The following is a 15516-nucleotide window of genomic DNA, read 5'->3' as shown; positions in this document are numbered from 1 at the left end:
GGTATTCAAAGGTTGATTGCCCTTTGAGCATAGTTCCAAATTGCTCTTCAGAATGGCTGGATCACTTCACAACTCCACCAAGAGTGCCTTAGTGGACCAGTTTTCCTCTATCTTCTCCAGCATTTGTAATTTTTCTTTTCTGTCACAGAGCTTATATGATAGGTGTGAGGTGGCACGTCATAGTTGTTTTAACTTCCGTTTCTCTAGTCAATAGTGATTTAGTGCATTTTTCCATATGACTATAGATAGATAGCTTCAGTTTCTTCCTCTGAAAACTGCCTGTTCGTATCCTTTGACCACATATCAATTGGAGAATGATTTGTATTCTTCTAAATTCTTTCTAAAGTTCTCTATGTACTTGAGAAATGAGGCCTTTCTCAGAGACACTTGCTGCAAAAACTGTTTCCCAGCTTCCTGCTTTCCTTCTAATCTTCATTGCATTGGTTTTGTTTGTGCAAAATCTTTTCAATTTAATATAATCAAAATTACTCATTTTGCATCTTGTAATGCTCTCTGTCTCTCATTTGGTCCTAACTTCTTCCCTTCCCTGTAGATCTGACAGGTAAACTGTTCCTTACTCTCCTAATTTGCCTATGATATCCCACTTTATGTCTAACTCATGTACCCATTTTGGCCTTATGTTGGTCTATGGTGTAAGGTGTTGGTCTATGCCTAGTTTCTGTCATACTCCTTTCCAGTTTTCCTAGCAGTTTTTGTCAAATAGTGAGTTCTTATCCCAGAAGCCAGGGTCTTAGGGTTTATCAAACAGTAGATTACTATAGTCATTGAATACGGTGTCTTGTGTACCTAACCTATTCCACTGATCCACCACTCTGTTTCTTAGCCAGTACCAAGTAGTTGTGATGATTGCTGTTTTTCAAATACAGTTGAAGATGTGGTATGGCTAGGCCACCTTCCCTTGCATTTCTTGTCATGAATTCTCTGAATATTCCGGACCTTTTGTTCTTCTGGAGGAATCTTGTTATTCTTTTTTCTAGTTCTATAAAATCATTTTTTGGCAGTCTGATTGTTCTGGCACTGAATAAGTACATTAGTTTAGGTGGAATTGCCATTTTTATTATATTAGCTCAGCCTACCCATGAGCAACTGATATTTTCCCAATTATGTAGATCGGACTTTATTTGTCTGAAAAGTGTTTTCTAGCTGTTATAACTTATGGAGCATTTTAAGTAATATCCTTTTGAAAAACTGTTGCGATGCTTATTCTGAGTATTGCATGTAATGTGACTTATTTAAAGCCTTCAAATTTTTACCTTTATTTATTTGCTTCTTTCATGTTAGTTTACCAATACCTTTAGGGTGATGTAATTTTTGTTGGTCAGTCTGCACATTCAGCCATTCAGAGCAAGAGGGCCTGCATGTGGCAATAGTTACAATGAATTGAGGTCCAGAGTAGAATGAGGTAGGGATGGGAAAATAATATCATCTGAGTGCAGCATTCAACATTGTGGAAAGAAGACTTATGTAACTACCGAACCGTAGTGCTATTAGAAACTATGAATTTCCAAATGAATCTGAACACTTGTTTTCGTATTTCTTTTCTAGTCCAATAATTTTATTTTTGAAAATGTACACACATGTTGAACCGTTTCATGCATCTTCAGCAGCAGGAGCATCTCCACCCTTGGTGTTCCTGGTATAGATCACTTGTGCTCTGTGTTTGGAAACTAGCTTAATCAGACCTTTACTAAGCAGTTCCTGGAGGGCTGCCCGGGTTAGACAACCCCGGACCTTCAGTCCCTCGGAGACTACTGCAGGGGTGATAAGTTTATAGTTGGGGACCTCCTTGCAGAGTTTGTCGTACGTTGCTTTGTCAAACAGAACCAGATTGTTGAGCTTGTCCCGAACTTTTCCTTTGGACCACTTCTTCTTCTTAGCCTTGCCCCCAGGCTTGTTCACGGGATCTTTGTCCTTCTTGGCCGACTTGCCGGCATCTTTCTTCTTCTTATCGTCCTTGGGCGGCATGGTGAGGCTTCAGGAACTCCCCCTGCTGCCGCCTCCAAGCTAAGATGTCAGACAGAAAAGCCACTTGTTTTTATTTAAAACCAAAAAAAGGATATTTACTCTTGAACCACACCTTAAATCCCTCCCACCTTGGAACTGTACCTTGTAAAAGAACCTAGCTTGAGTTGCATCTCAGCTCCTAATATCCTTGCCCCTTTCCATTGTTATGCGTGGCATGAAGGGTAAAACAGCCAGAATGAAGTGGTTTTCCTTGCCCAGATTGCCAAGGATGACTGGGATCTCATGACCAGGCCTTGCTAGTTCACACTGCCTCCTCCCCCTTCTCTCCTAAAAATATAAAAACGCTTTCCTGTGCGTCTGTTGGTGGGATATCCCCCAGGGTGCCAGGCTTGCCACCCTGTTATCTCAATTAAAGATGCTTTATTCCTGCACTCAAAAAATCCTCCACTTCAAACATCAATAAAAAGTTTTAAAGTATATGAGAGTTCAGAGATTGTTAAAATAGAGAAAAGTATCAAAATGGAAAAAAACAATTAAAATTACTTAAAAGAGAAACGAATCACGTCAAAGGAAAATAAAGTATATCAGGCACCTGGAAGGTAGTCCAGAGTAGTATAAAACCTCTGAAGGATGGAACCTGTGGAGGTGGCACCCTATTATACTGTATATGGTACTGGATCATATAGAGTCAGGGATAACAACAATTAGTACAGGCTGTGATGAAGAACAAGCTAAAAACTGGTTCACGGGTCACTCTCAGCAGGTTGCTTCAAGATGCACAATGGAAGGATGTTTAAACCAGGTGGCCATGTTTAGGCAGCAAGATGTAGCATAGATCTTCTGGATTCCTCCCGGCAATTGCTGTTGAGCAAGTTGATTGGAAGAGGCAGCTAAGTGGTGCAGTTGCTGGAACGCTAGGCCTAGACTCAGGAAGACCCGAGGTCAGATCTGGCCTCAAACACCTACTAGCTGTGCAACCTTGGGCAAGTCATTTAACCTCTGTTCGCCTCCGTTTCCTTATCTGTAAAATGAACTGGAGAAGGAAATGGGAAACCACTCCATCATCTTTGCCAAGGAAACCCAAACTGGGGTCACACAAGAGTGAGATATGACTGAACAACGAATAATGAGCCTGTGAAGAGGTTCCCGCTTCATCCTCAATTCACAGTTTCACCTGTCCAAAATGTTAGTTTTACAGCTTCCGAGAAGACTTGGTCCTGTCCTGTGTACAAAATGACTAGCTTTCTAGGTGGCAGAGAGGCATTCACCCGGTTTCTCAGGATTGTCTGAGCTTCTTAGCTTATTCTTCAGATTCAAGGTCTGTAGTCAGCCAATCTGGATATGCCACTCCATCCCCTCAAGAACCCTCACAGCCACCGCCAGGATCAAAATGATTCAAGTCAATTCCCAGGCACACCACTCTTTGGACACAGGACCCACACCTCTGCTAACTAGGATGTAAAGGCAGAGGTTTATGGAATCGGAGGATGGAGCTGTACGATGTTGTGTCATAAAGGATGCAGTCTTGAACCAGAGCTAGTCCCCAAACTGAGAAACCAAGCAAAGTGCCCTGGATTGGTACCTAGGAAATATGGGCTCAAATTCTATCCCTTACACTTAACAGCAAGTCATTTTCATCTGAGGGAGGAGTTTACTCATCCCTAACATGGGATCATCATATTTACCCTCAATCGTCTGGCCCCTCAGCTGTTAAATATGCTCAGGTATTCTCTATCCTACAGGTGACTTCTTTTGACCTTGCTCTCCCCCACAACATGCCACTTCCTCGGTCTTTTGCCATATGGCTTGAGGCCCTACCAGGGATTTTCTGCACTAGTTATTTTTTCAAATGTTGCTTCTGGGAATTGGCGGGTGACAGTAATTTCTCGTCCTTCTCTAGCAAGGGAGATATCATAATTAGGAAGGCGATTTTCCCCATTGAGATCCAGAGATGGTACTCCAGTTGTGCTGACTCCAGCAGTTTCTCCAAGTGTGAATCTCTCTCCTTTCTCTCTCTTTTCTCTCTCTCTCTCTCTCTCTCTCTCTCTCTCTCTCTCTCTCTCTCTCTCTCTCTTCTCTCTCTCTCTGTCTCTCTCTCTCTCTGTCTCTGCCTCCCTTTCTCTCCTCCCATTTCTCCCCCCACTCTCCCCCTCTCTATACACATATGCGTGTACATCTACACATATATGCATACATGTATGTATATGTAGCTAGTGAGATAATTCGTTTTATGGTTTCCAAGACACAGTTTCCAATGTGTTGTTAGAATAACATGATACTCCAACCATTTCTCTTTGTCTTTGACTACACGATGAAATTTAGTGCAGTTTGGAAGGACCATGGTAATCCTGGGTAGTGAACTACAATTATCCCTACCACATCACAGGGGTTAGGGGCCCGGCACCCGCAAGATCTGGGAAATCTGCATAAAATGTTTGGCCCTCCCTTCCTACCAGAGAAGCAGTCTGAATTATTATGGTATTAAAAGATAACATATGTTGATATTATGCAATACCAGAGATATATTTTATGCATTTCTGAGTTTCTAAACCTTTTCTGTGTCATATGAAGCTTTGAAAAACTTCCCCCAAAATCCATTTAATTTCTAATGCTGACCCATGATCTATCAAAACCTCAGTGGGGAAAGTCAATGTGGAAGTGATAACTGTTGTTGTTGTTGTTGTTGTTCTGGTTCTTTAATTTTTGTTTTTCCAATTGACATTTTGCTTTACCTAACCTGTTTGTCTTCTCATCAGGAAAACCAGCAAACAAACATCATTATAACAAGTATGTATCATCAAGCAAAACAAATTCCCTCATTGGCCGTAGCAAATACATTCATATTATACCACCCCTCTTTAAGAAGGTGGAGAGCATACTTAATCAGTCCAGTTACTGTCACTGTGTTAATCAGAATTCTTGATATCGACTTAGTTGTAATTGATTCATAGGCTGAGGAGAGGGCCTTTCTCAATGAGTGAGAGGGCTTTTGGTGCTTGGCATTAAGTAGGACAGTGATGTCCAAGAAGGCCCTCAGAGCACACTTTTTTTTTTTTTTAGTGATCATGTGCATACACAACTTAGGTTGTTTCTAGGGGAGGGGCTTGCCTCTGGGTGAGTGGGTTTGAAAGTTGCCATTCATTCATTCATTCATCCATTCATCCATCCATCCATCCATCCATCCATCCATTCATTTACAAAAGCGGCCTCATAAAGTCGCTTCTTTTCTCTGGGTAACATTTGCCATTTCCTGATTTCTGTCACGTGATTTGGGTCCAAAATCAAGTTTTATTGTAGAACGATCAGGCCAATTTATTTGCTTAGGTATTGTCTGTGGATGGTTTCCAGCTATAAATGATAGAGACCAAACATGGCACTTGGCCATCACAGTCGTAGTTTTAACTGAACAGCATTTTGAATACCATGGCCTGACACCATTGTGTGGCATTGTATTTATTTGTTTATTACTGGTGTGTGACCATCCTGTCAAAACAAGGTAGGAAGAGGAAAAAAAGTTCCAAGCCTGTAACTAGTTGACACTTTCCTGTCCTTCATGGGTCCAATCCATCTGGTGTTGTTTCTGTGGGATATGGCATCAGACATTACTAGCTAGTGATTCACTAGTCAGTAACGAGTTCCAAAACTAGAGAATAGTGCCTCCTTTTGTGTAAGACAAAAATTAACTAGAGAGAACAGTTCTCATCATCCTTAGGAGCCACTAAATTACAGAGTTGCCAATTCAGGAACAACATCCACTAGCAAGACCAGAAAGTCAGAAAGGTTTTAAAGGTGACTGGCTGGATGTTGAAGAGAAGAGGGCAAATGGAAAAGATCTAGCTGAAATCAGCAAGTCAGGTGGTGAAGGTGGATGTGGGATCTACAGAGATAAATGATCAAGATGTGGGATAGAAGTTGTCAGGTACAAGAAAGGACATCATGACCAAGCAGGTGTCCAGAGAAATCCCGGAGAATTCAATTGAAAAACTCAGACAGTCATACTGAAACAGTACAACACAGGGCAATGCATGTTAGTGGTCAAGCCCATGTGTTAGCAAATGCAGTTGAGGAATATCAAAGCAGTTATCATGCAAATGTCATGAACCTCCAGCAGCAGTAGAGAAGCAATTCTTTAAAAGTCATCCAAGGGGCAGCTAGGTGGCTCAGTTGAATAGAGCTCTGGCTTGGGAGTCAGAAGGACCTGAGTTTCAAATCCAGCCTCAGACCCTTAACACTTACTAGCTGTGTGACCTTGGGCAGGCACTTAACCCCGATTGCCTCACCAGAAAGCAAAACACTAAAAACTAAAAGTCATCCAAGTGAAATTGAGATAAACTAACAGTGACAAATATGTAATGCCACAAAGACTATAACTTTACCATTTAAAATAGGAAAGCTACAGCTAAGAAAGCCATTGTTAAATATGCATAAAATGTATGTGACCACAAATAACAAATTAATATTACTAGCTCAGTCAGTTCTTTGATAAAAATCAAGTCATAGCTGACTCCATATGTTTCTTTCTGGGTTATCAAACGGTCTCATTTGGAAATGTAATATATAGCTCTGCTCAATTGATCCATATCTTGACCCAAATGCTGGGCAGAACACTGCTGTTGATGCTTAGATTTTGTTGGCTTATTCTGGAAGTCCCAAAAGCGGTAGGCCATCTGTTTTTGAATGGAACTGTCGCATGGATGACTGTAGCTGTCACGGTTTGAAATCAGACCAAAGGAGGGCAAAGTGACTTTTCTACTTAGACCTGAAACTATCTGGCTAGTATGAACTTTGGGCTCTTCATCAACTGCTCCAGCGTGGACTTGTGTTTATTGGTTATGGCATAATTTACGTGGTGGTGATTATGCCACGGGAGAGGAGGAAGAGTCTCACGGTACACCCTGCACTTACAGAAATATCTGTGACCCCCAAGAAAAGTGTCACCTATTTAAAGCAAAAACTACCCTCCTTCATTTCAAGAAAGTGAAGCCAATGCAGCAAAACCTAAAATGAAAAAGAAACCGAGGGAGCAAGTTATTTGCATGTGCACTTTTCCTTCCCTTGTTGTACCCTTCCTTTCCTCTTGCCTGTAGTATTAGTACATCTCATCACAACGAGTATTTCACTTCCTGCAGTTCTGCAGGGAATGTCTTAAGGCACAATCACTTCCTCTCCCTGCCTGACTTCCAACCAGTTTTGACTCTTGTTTGTGTGCACATGGTTATGTAGAAGTGATGGTGCCCTATCCTCTGCAGGGTTCTGATCCTGTACAATTTCTGTTGACATCCAGTCAGTTGGGAACAAAGCCAGAACTGAAAGAAAAAAAAAGTTTTAGAAAGAGATGGATGAAGTCATCTGGTAGAGGCGAGAGCTAAAGTAGATGACCCACTGACCTGGATCTCTATGAGGGACAGGTTCAGGACTCAAACAACAGGGCAGGGAACAGTAGCTGATTGGCCTGCATGGAGTCATTTTCGAGATAATGCGGGGAGTATGATCAGCCAATAGACGGTGGTCGCCTGTGGTGCAGGTTTGGCGAGTGACGTCAGTAAGGGACAGACCGTTATGCAGATGAGGAGACCAAGCAGATTGTGCGTCTGGAAAAGGTGGATTTGGGGGTCGGAGGGGCCGAGGCGAGTTGGGAGGGGTTGAAGCGCTTGCGGGTGTTGGCGGTTTGTGCTTGTGGAGCGTGTGTCGTTGGGCTGTGGAAGCGCCGCGTGAGTGATCGTGCGTTTAGAGTGTGTGTGCGTGGAGGGAGTGGTGGAGCGCGGCGTGGTGGGGCATACTTACCTGGCAGGGGTGATTCCATGATCACGAAGGTGGTTTCCCCAGGGCGAGGCTTATCCATTGCACTCCGGATGGGCTGACCCCTGCGATTTCCCCAAATGCGGGAAACTCGACTGCATAATTTGTGGTAGTGGGGGACTGCGTTCGCGCTCTCCCCTGATCTCGAGTCTTCCAAAAATAGTCACAGGTCCTGCAGCTGCTACCTGCTTTCTGCCACAGTGCGTCTCCTTGCTTGTTCGCGATCCACAAAGCAAGCAGCTCGCTATTCTGAAACTCTCCCCAAGCAGTCACGTCGTCAGTGTGCTTTCCAAACTGCTGCTGCTAGTCAAAACCGCCTCTGAGACCCCGAGGTGGTGCTGGACAATCCTTGCTCTCAGCCTTCTTCCCTAACTAACCGGGGGGGGGGGGGATAACGATACCTTCATCTCCAACGCCGTTTTTCAACCCTTTGAGGCCTACACCCCGCACATAACTGACCTCCTGCAAGTTACCCAAGCGTGGAGAAAACTCCATCTCATCACAGGTTTTAGGGACATATGTTGCTTCACGGTTTCCAAGACGAGCTCTCATATCTTTTATTTTCCCCACCAATTATATGTAAAGACCATTTTTTTAACGTTCCTTTTTAAGTTCTGATTTCCAAATTTCATTCTTCCCTCCTCTCTCCCTCCCTGACATGGTAAGCAATCCGATATAGGATATACATGTACTATCACGTAAAATATTTCCACATTAGTCATTTTGTGGGAGAAAACGAATGAAAGACAGACAGACAGACAGACAGACAGAGAGAGAGAGAGACAGACAGACAGACAGACAGACAGAAAGAAAGAAAGAAAGAAAGAAAGAAAGAAAGAAAGAAAGAAAGAAAGAAGAAAGACTTGCCTGATATTCTACCGGGTTCCTTTTGTCTTTTGCTGCATGGTGAAATTCGGTGCCCACAGTAATCCTGAGCAGTCAATGAGTAGGTTTTGGTTTTGAATTAAATGCATTTTTTCAAAGAACAAAAGTTTTATTTTCTCCCTATCACCTTCCACTGCTGCAAAACCGAAAACCGTTGGAACATGTATGAGTAGAGGGCAAAAGAAATAGCCTCATTGAGTATGACCCAAAAAAAAAACCCAACCAAAAACACCAAACCAACAACACTGCCCCTCATTCTGCACCCTGACTGCACCACCACTCACTCACCTATCCGCAGGAATCTCGATTGGTCCCTGTGCTGATGAGCATTTCTAAGGTACACGTAGTTGTGATGGATTCCTAGGTTCTGTGGGTTGGTGACCCGGGCTGGGCCCTTCAGGCACGTCTCCTTCCCTGGGAGCTAGGCTTCCGACGTCTCCGGACCCACCCTGGGGGAAAGGTGGGCTCAAGGACCAGACAGGACGCGAGTGTGGTGTATGCTCTTTATTGTGGAGGATCCCCCGATCCTTTGTTCTCAGCCCGTTATATAATCTGAGGGCGGGTCATGAAGGCTACAAGGATCCAACCCGAAGGCGGTGCCAACAACCCATTAGCGGAGCCTCCCCAGCACCTCATCCTGGATTGCCGCGTAGCTCACTGCTGAGCCCGCAAGCTATCCCAGAAGAGGCGGGTCCCAACTCCTGGGGTGTCACCTCTCCATTCAGGTGTCCCCTGCCAGCCCCCAATCACCTTTACCTCTCCATTCCGACATCTCTTACCAGCCCCCAACAATCTCCCCCTTTTTGTTTAAAGAGGATGGGTGCTGTTAGCATTACGGAATTCTGCCTTAAGGGCTGCGAGGGATCTTTTGAGAAGAGAAAGAAAACAAGAAATAAGGCATGGGAGGAAAACACATAACAAAAAACCTCCTACAAGTACAAGAGCACCATGGAGGATCCATTGGAGGACATTTTGGTATTGAAAATCGTCCCACCATTTAACCGTTTTGGAGATTGAGTCCTCCCAATCTTGGGAAAAGTGCAGGGTAGCATTCTCTATGGCCATGATGATCAAATCCAGCTGCTGAAGCTCGGTAGCAAAGACAACGCCTGTGGTGGCGTTGCGTAGAATGTCCTCCAAATCATTATACATGGTTGAATTATAAGGGATAGGGGTTACACAAACAGGGCGATATTTATAATGACATGACAAGCGCATATAACGCAGCATAAAAGCTTGTTGATGTAACAATACTTGCACAGTAGCAGAAAGGGTAGTGATTTGTCGTTCCAAGAGACGGTCGAGTGTCTCTTGATGTTTCCAGGCTTGACTTTCTAAATGCATGAAATGCTGCAAGGACTCTGCTAAGAAAGTGACTTGTTTATGTAATTGCATTATTTGTGTCTCTTCTATAATTGAAAGGGCCAGCGCAGCTACTGCCACGATGTCAGTGGGATCAATATCCCGTTTAACCAGTTTACATAGGAGAGAATCCGATAAAGACAATGCGAATGGATCGGCTCTCACAGGGTGAAGAGTAAAGGGGGGTACACGTAAAAGCAGGACGATAAAAGAGGTATGGGAGGTGTTAAGAGTGTTAGTCAAGGTAGCATTAGTACAGTGTATAGTGTAACCGGTTTTGTTATTTGCCTGGGGCACGATTGAAATGGTGAAGTTCCCTGGAGGGCACAAAAGGAAAAGAGCATCAGGTGTCGTTTGTGCCTCGGCTGTAAAAGTATAACAAAGAATGTCAGTAGTTGTGGTAGCATTCGTCTCATGACAAGTACTATTTTTGTTCCCAAAAATCTTATGCCATGTTGCAAAAGGAAATCCGTGCTGTACTTTGGCAGCGGTCTGATTGTAGCGGACAAAGGTAGGATGAAGAGCAAGACCTGCCTTCCACCAATGACTTTGCAAGGGTGCCTTCTCTTTAAAGGGGATGGGTGCAGGAAGTATAGAAGTTTGTGGATAATTATCGGCAAACCATATAGATTCGTTAGTATTGTTCAACCTACTAAAGTTTCCTGTACTACAAGCATGAAGGGGTTCGAATATATGAGGGGCGGTAAGTGGACAAGGGGGTAGCGAAGTAGTAACAGTATGGTTATTACTGAAATTGCGAATCAAAGAGGCGAGAGTTATGTTTAAGGAACCATAAGTAGCATTCAATAACTCTGATTCTAGAAAGGAAGGTTGGGAAATAGACCAATTTGAAAGAGGATAGCACAGTTGAGAAATGCTGCTATTCGAGATATTTGAAGGGGATAAGCACAGAGGCAACGCCGCAGAAGTCCAAGTAACGTTCATTCCAGTTTTGGAGATAATAGGAACCGCCAGTCCCAAGTCACCCGTTAACCAAGATGCGTTGCCAAAGAGGAAAAGTGGGCTTGCCTCGTGATTCCACGTCATGAGTTGAAAAATGGGCAGATGTGGTGTTAGTGCCCAGTACATAGGTGTCTCTGTCTCCAACGAGACCCAGGTAGTGTTAAATTGGTGTAGGTTGATCACAGGGGTTGGACATTCCCAAACGACCAGCAAAAGAGAGAGCCATATTTCAGGCCTCATTATCCCTCCCGTGCCTGTGGAAAGAAAATAACCGGAGTGGAAACGCAAGAAGGTTCGTTTCTATATCTCCTCTGGCGGCACACACGGCAGTCCCCGCGGCGCCCCCTCTTGTGTCTCCTTCTCCTGGTACGCCTTTTCTTCTTTTTTCTCAAGTTCTCTGGCCCACCGGACAGGGATCCATCTTCCTTTATCATTGTCCTTTTCATTCTGTGGAGACACAAAGAGATAACCCTTCCCCCGGATAGTTACTCTATCTGGACCATGCCACACACCCTCAGGGTCTCTCCACATAACAGAAGCGCCTTGCTCCAGCAGCTCCTGCCGTGGGGTCAAAGACGGTGCGTGCACACCGGTATCACGTGGGCGAAAAAACCTCTCAGCTCGGGTTAGGCCATCATCAGTCACTTGTAAGAAATTTAAAGTGAATAAAACCTGATCAAGGAGGGCCCTGGTAAGTCTGCCTGGGATTCCCCCTTTTTGTTTAACAAGAAGCTGCTTCAAAGTTTGGTGGGCTCGTAATATGTCCCGCCCTTCCGCACTTAAAACAGCGGACTTGTGGGGTACCCTGGGTACATTGATTCTGAAAATGACCTGTTTTCCCGCAACGGAAACAAGTCCCCTTTGCTCTAGTCCCCGAGTTAGCTGCCTGCGCTGCGGCGAAAGCTTCTGTCAGTACCTGGATCATGCCTGCATCAGGTAAGGGACCTTCCTCCAGGCAGACATCAATGCATTCTTCCCATGTGGGGTCTGGTGGTAACTTTGACAACAACCCTCGTGACTGTTTAAGTCCTTCTTTGAAAAGCTGTATCAGCAGCTTTTGGGCAACATCTCCTGCTCCATATCTCTTTTCCACAACCTCTTGTGCTCGGGACGCAAATTCCATGGCACTTTCTTTTGGCCTTTGCACGAGTTTGTTTAAAGGAGGTTGTGATTTCTCCCCTAGTCTATCCAATGCTCTTAGCGCCACCATCTGGGCACCTTGTATAGCAAGGTCTGGGAGTAAAAGCTGTGCCTGCAGCCCAGCATACTGGCCATACCCAGTTAGCATATTAATGGTATCTTCTACATTCTGAGGGAAATTAACCTCCGCCCAGGTCCTAGCCTCTCGGCGTCTGTACGCCGACCAGGCGGTGTAAGCAGCACTCTCTAATACAGCAGACATAATTTCATCCCAATCTCCTGGGGTCCAAGCGGCCACAGCCACAGTAGATTGCAACAGCTGCTTAACATAAGAAGAGCCCGCTCCATATACTTTTACTGCCTCTTTCAAATCTTTCATGAACTTATAGGGCACTGGTCGGTGAGACCGACCACCTCCTCCGGGACCTCCCTGGACAAAAATCGGGAATTCCTGTCCCCACTCTTTCCAGTCTACTACCTGCCCGTCCCTAGCGGCCTCTCGCAATGAGTGCTGTAAAAGTGAGGCCTGCGGGGTCTGTTCGTTCTTCCCTCTTTTGTCAAGCCGCATTTGGTTTATTTGGGCCTGTAGTTGCTGTATCTGCATTTCTAACTGCGCCACAGGCGGAACTTCCTCTTTCTGGAATTCTAACTGCGCCACAGGCGGAACTTCCTCTTTCTGGAATTCTAACTGCGCCACAGGCGGAACTTTCTCTTTCTGCTGCCAACGTGGCACATACGGGGGGAGCGGCTCCGGACTCGGCCATGGCGCGGACGGGATTTCAGGGGGCTTAGGGGGCTCAGGCCATGGCTCGTCTTGACCCTCAAGGTCTTGTTCCCCTCCTAATAAGGATGTTCCTACCTGTGTCTCCTCCGCTACTATTACCGGCGGAGGGCGCGGAGAGAGGGCAAAAGTCACAATGCCATAAAGAGTAAAATCCTCTGGTTTTAAGAACCCTGGTTCTGTCTCTGCGTAGGAAGACATCTGACTCCCAACTATTTTCCATCTTTGATAATCAATCCCTTGGTTCTGTAACCACGGGGACACCACTATAAGTTTTTCTACCCATTCCTGACAGCGTCTCAGCTGTATTTTTACCCCATTATCCCTACAAAGTTTATACACTTGTAGGACTAGCACTCGCTTATCCTCCGGTGTAATTCCTTTACTATATCGTGCTCCCATCTTTCCTCTATGCAGCCCCGATCTGCATAGGCTGTCGGTCCCTTCCTCTCTTTCACTGGAGAGAGGGTACTTACCCGTACCTGGCGGGGTCGCCGAAGAGGAACTTAAGTCCCTGTTCGGGCGCCACTTGACCCGGGCTGGGCCCTTCAGGCACGTCTCCTTCCCTGGGAGCTAGGCTTCGGACGTCTCCGGACCCACCCTGGGGGAAAGGTGGGCTCAAGGACCAGACAGGACGCGAGTGTGGTGTATGCTCTTTATTGTGGAGGATCCCCCGATCCTGTGTTCTCAGCCCGTTATATAATCTGAGGGCGGGTCATGAAGGCTACAAGGATCCACCCCGAAGGCGGTGCCAACAACCCATTAGCGGAGCCTCCCCAGCACCTCATCCTGGATTGCCGCGTAGCTCACTGCTGAGCCCGCAAGCTATCCCAGAAGAGGCGGGTCCCAACTCCTGGGGTGTCACCTCTCCATTCAGGTGTCCCCTGCCAGCCCCCAATCACCTTTACCTCTCCATTCCGACATCTCTTACCAGCCCCCAACAGGTTGGTTTGTCAGTGAGTTCTCGGTGCTTGTCATGGCATAGGACAGGGGCGGCTAAGCAGGCCTAGAAGCCTACTGTTGTAGTCTCCTTTTTCATCCAGAACCTGGGGTGTTTGCAGGGGAGGGGGGAGGGACTTGCCTGCGCGGCTGCGAGTGTGTGTAGCTTGAAAGCTTTTCTGTTTTGTTTGTTTGTTTGTTTTCGCGTTGGAGAAAAGTGAAGAAATCATGCAGTGGCTTTTAAAATTCGAGGTGAGGTTCGTCATTCTGAGCGGTCGCTGTCCTCTGCTTTCAGGCACCTCAAAACGTCTCCTTGGAATGCAGGCTAGTTGATCCAGTGGCTTAAATTACTGTCTGCATGCGTTTTCGAGGAAGGAAAGGCATTGGTTCTTTGCTACTGAGCCCCACCTCTCCCCAGGCAAGCGCTAGGAAGACAAGTGCAACTCGCATGGGGGAAGGCGATTGTCGGCCCTCTGCGGAGCCAAGCCGGAGCCAAAGCACTTCTGACTCCTGGTCTCTTGGGACAGCAACGGAATTCTTCGTGTCTCTTTCTTTTTGCTTACGCGTCAAGGTACCCCCCGAAGGGAAGTGCACCGTTCCCAGAAGTACTGCAATACTGGGTCGATGCGTGGAGTGGACGGAGCAAGCTCCTATTCCATCTCCCACGTTCAAAAATCCATTTAATATATTGTCCTCAGATAGAGGACGTATCAGATATTAAACTGATAAGAACAGATACTACACTTGATCTTAGCCAAAAGGCCGAGAAGCGATAAAGAGCAAGCCGCCCACTCCCCTCCCCCTTCGCAGCAACAGCCTTTTCCACTCGCGCCCACTACGAAGCCTTTCACCAAGCCTCTCCCGCCCTCAGCTACCTCCTACACTCCACAAAACAGCTGCCAGCCTGGCGCTTTTACGCAAACACACGGTCGCCTAAAGGCACCCCAGAAAATGGACCTTTACCAGATCGTAGCCCTCTCTTCGGCCAGGAAGTGACTTTCCTGCCACCCAGAAGCCTTTGCTTCCTGGCTTGCTCAATATTTGCATAGCTCTCCTCCCTCCCGCACTTTCCCTGTCATCTCTCCTTCCCTTTTCTTCTTTCCTTTCCTTTCCTTTCCTTTCCTTTCCTTTCCTTTCCTTTCCTTTCCTTTCCTTTCCTTTCCTTTCCTTTCCTTTCCTTTCCTTTCCTTTCCTTTCCTTTCCTTTCCTTTCCTTTCCTTTCCTTTCCTTTCCTTTCCTTTCCTTTCCTTTCCTTTCCTTTCCTTTCCTTTCCTTTCCTTTCCTTTCCTTTCCTTTCCTTCCGTTTCTTCTTCAAAGGGCTCCAAAAGCTATGCAGAAACCCACCTACCAGGAAGGGCAGGCGGGGCGCCCCGATCACCTTGATGGGGGACCAGCAGTTCACAGATGCCCTCAATTGCTGGCTACCTGGGTGTCCCGCTGCCTTGTCAGAGCCCTGAGCGATAGAAAAGACTGAAGAAGAGGGGGGCAGGGGGAGAGCAAGGAAGCTGGCATTTTCAGTATGGTAAGACATGAGAGAAACAAACCATTCCGTCTCCCTTTTCCAAAAATCCATTTCACGCCTCGTCCGGGGCTAGCTGAACCCGGGTTCGATGACTCCAAGCCCCATGCCCTCTCCCCTCTACCATACTGCCTCTTGCATG

General features: G+C 46.0%; 1 long non-coding RNA gene, 2 other non-coding genes and 1 pseudogene across 8 annotated transcripts; 1 reads left to right on the top strand and 3 right to left on the bottom strand.

Annotated features, from left to right (window-relative positions):
* Positions 1-1301: 1301 nt before the first annotated feature.
* On the bottom strand, positions 1302-9023 carry LOC110194670 (small ribosomal subunit protein eS25 pseudogene; annotated as a pseudogene). Of its 4 annotated transcripts, none has more exons than XR_013482985.1 (2): positions 8959-9023; positions 1302-2025 (listed from the first exon to the last, which is right to left on the bottom strand). The product of XR_013482985.1 is annotated as a small ribosomal subunit protein eS25 pseudogene, transcript variant X3 (transcript). The 4 variants fall into 4 exon arrangements; XR_013482983.1 differs by lacking the exon at positions 8959-9023 and adding an exon at positions 7374-8162; XR_013482984.1 differs by lacking the exon at positions 8959-9023 and adding an exon at positions 2128-3283.
* On the top strand, positions 7763-7926 carry LOC144454585 (U1 spliceosomal RNA). The gene has a single exon (XR_013483106.1). It is a non-coding gene; the product is annotated as a U1 spliceosomal RNA (small nuclear RNA).
* Positions 9024-9159: 136 nt separating the features above from the next.
* On the bottom strand, positions 9160-15017 carry LOC110194671 (uncharacterized). 2 transcript variants are annotated; one of them, XR_002320767.2, is made up of 2 exons: positions 13393-15017; positions 9160-11442 (listed from the first exon to the last, which is right to left on the bottom strand). It is a non-coding gene; the product is annotated as an uncharacterized LOC110194671 (long non-coding RNA). The 2 variants fall into 2 exon arrangements; XR_002320768.2 differs by having other exon boundaries at positions 13399-15017.
* LOC144454706 (U2 spliceosomal RNA) lies at positions 14439-14629 on the bottom strand. The gene has a single exon (XR_013483213.1). It is a non-coding gene; the product is annotated as a U2 spliceosomal RNA (small nuclear RNA).
* Positions 15018-15516: the final 499 nt, after the last annotated feature.

This window comes from Phascolarctos cinereus, unplaced genomic scaffold, assembly GCF_003287225.1.
Source record: "Phascolarctos cinereus isolate Bilbo 61053 unplaced genomic scaffold, phaCin_HiC Scaffold_726;HRSCAF=1367, whole genome shotgun sequence".
NCBI classification, from domain to species: domain Eukaryota; kingdom Metazoa; phylum Chordata; class Mammalia; order Diprotodontia; family Phascolarctidae; genus Phascolarctos; species Phascolarctos cinereus.
This window is presented reverse-complemented; position numbering and strand designations above follow the sequence as displayed.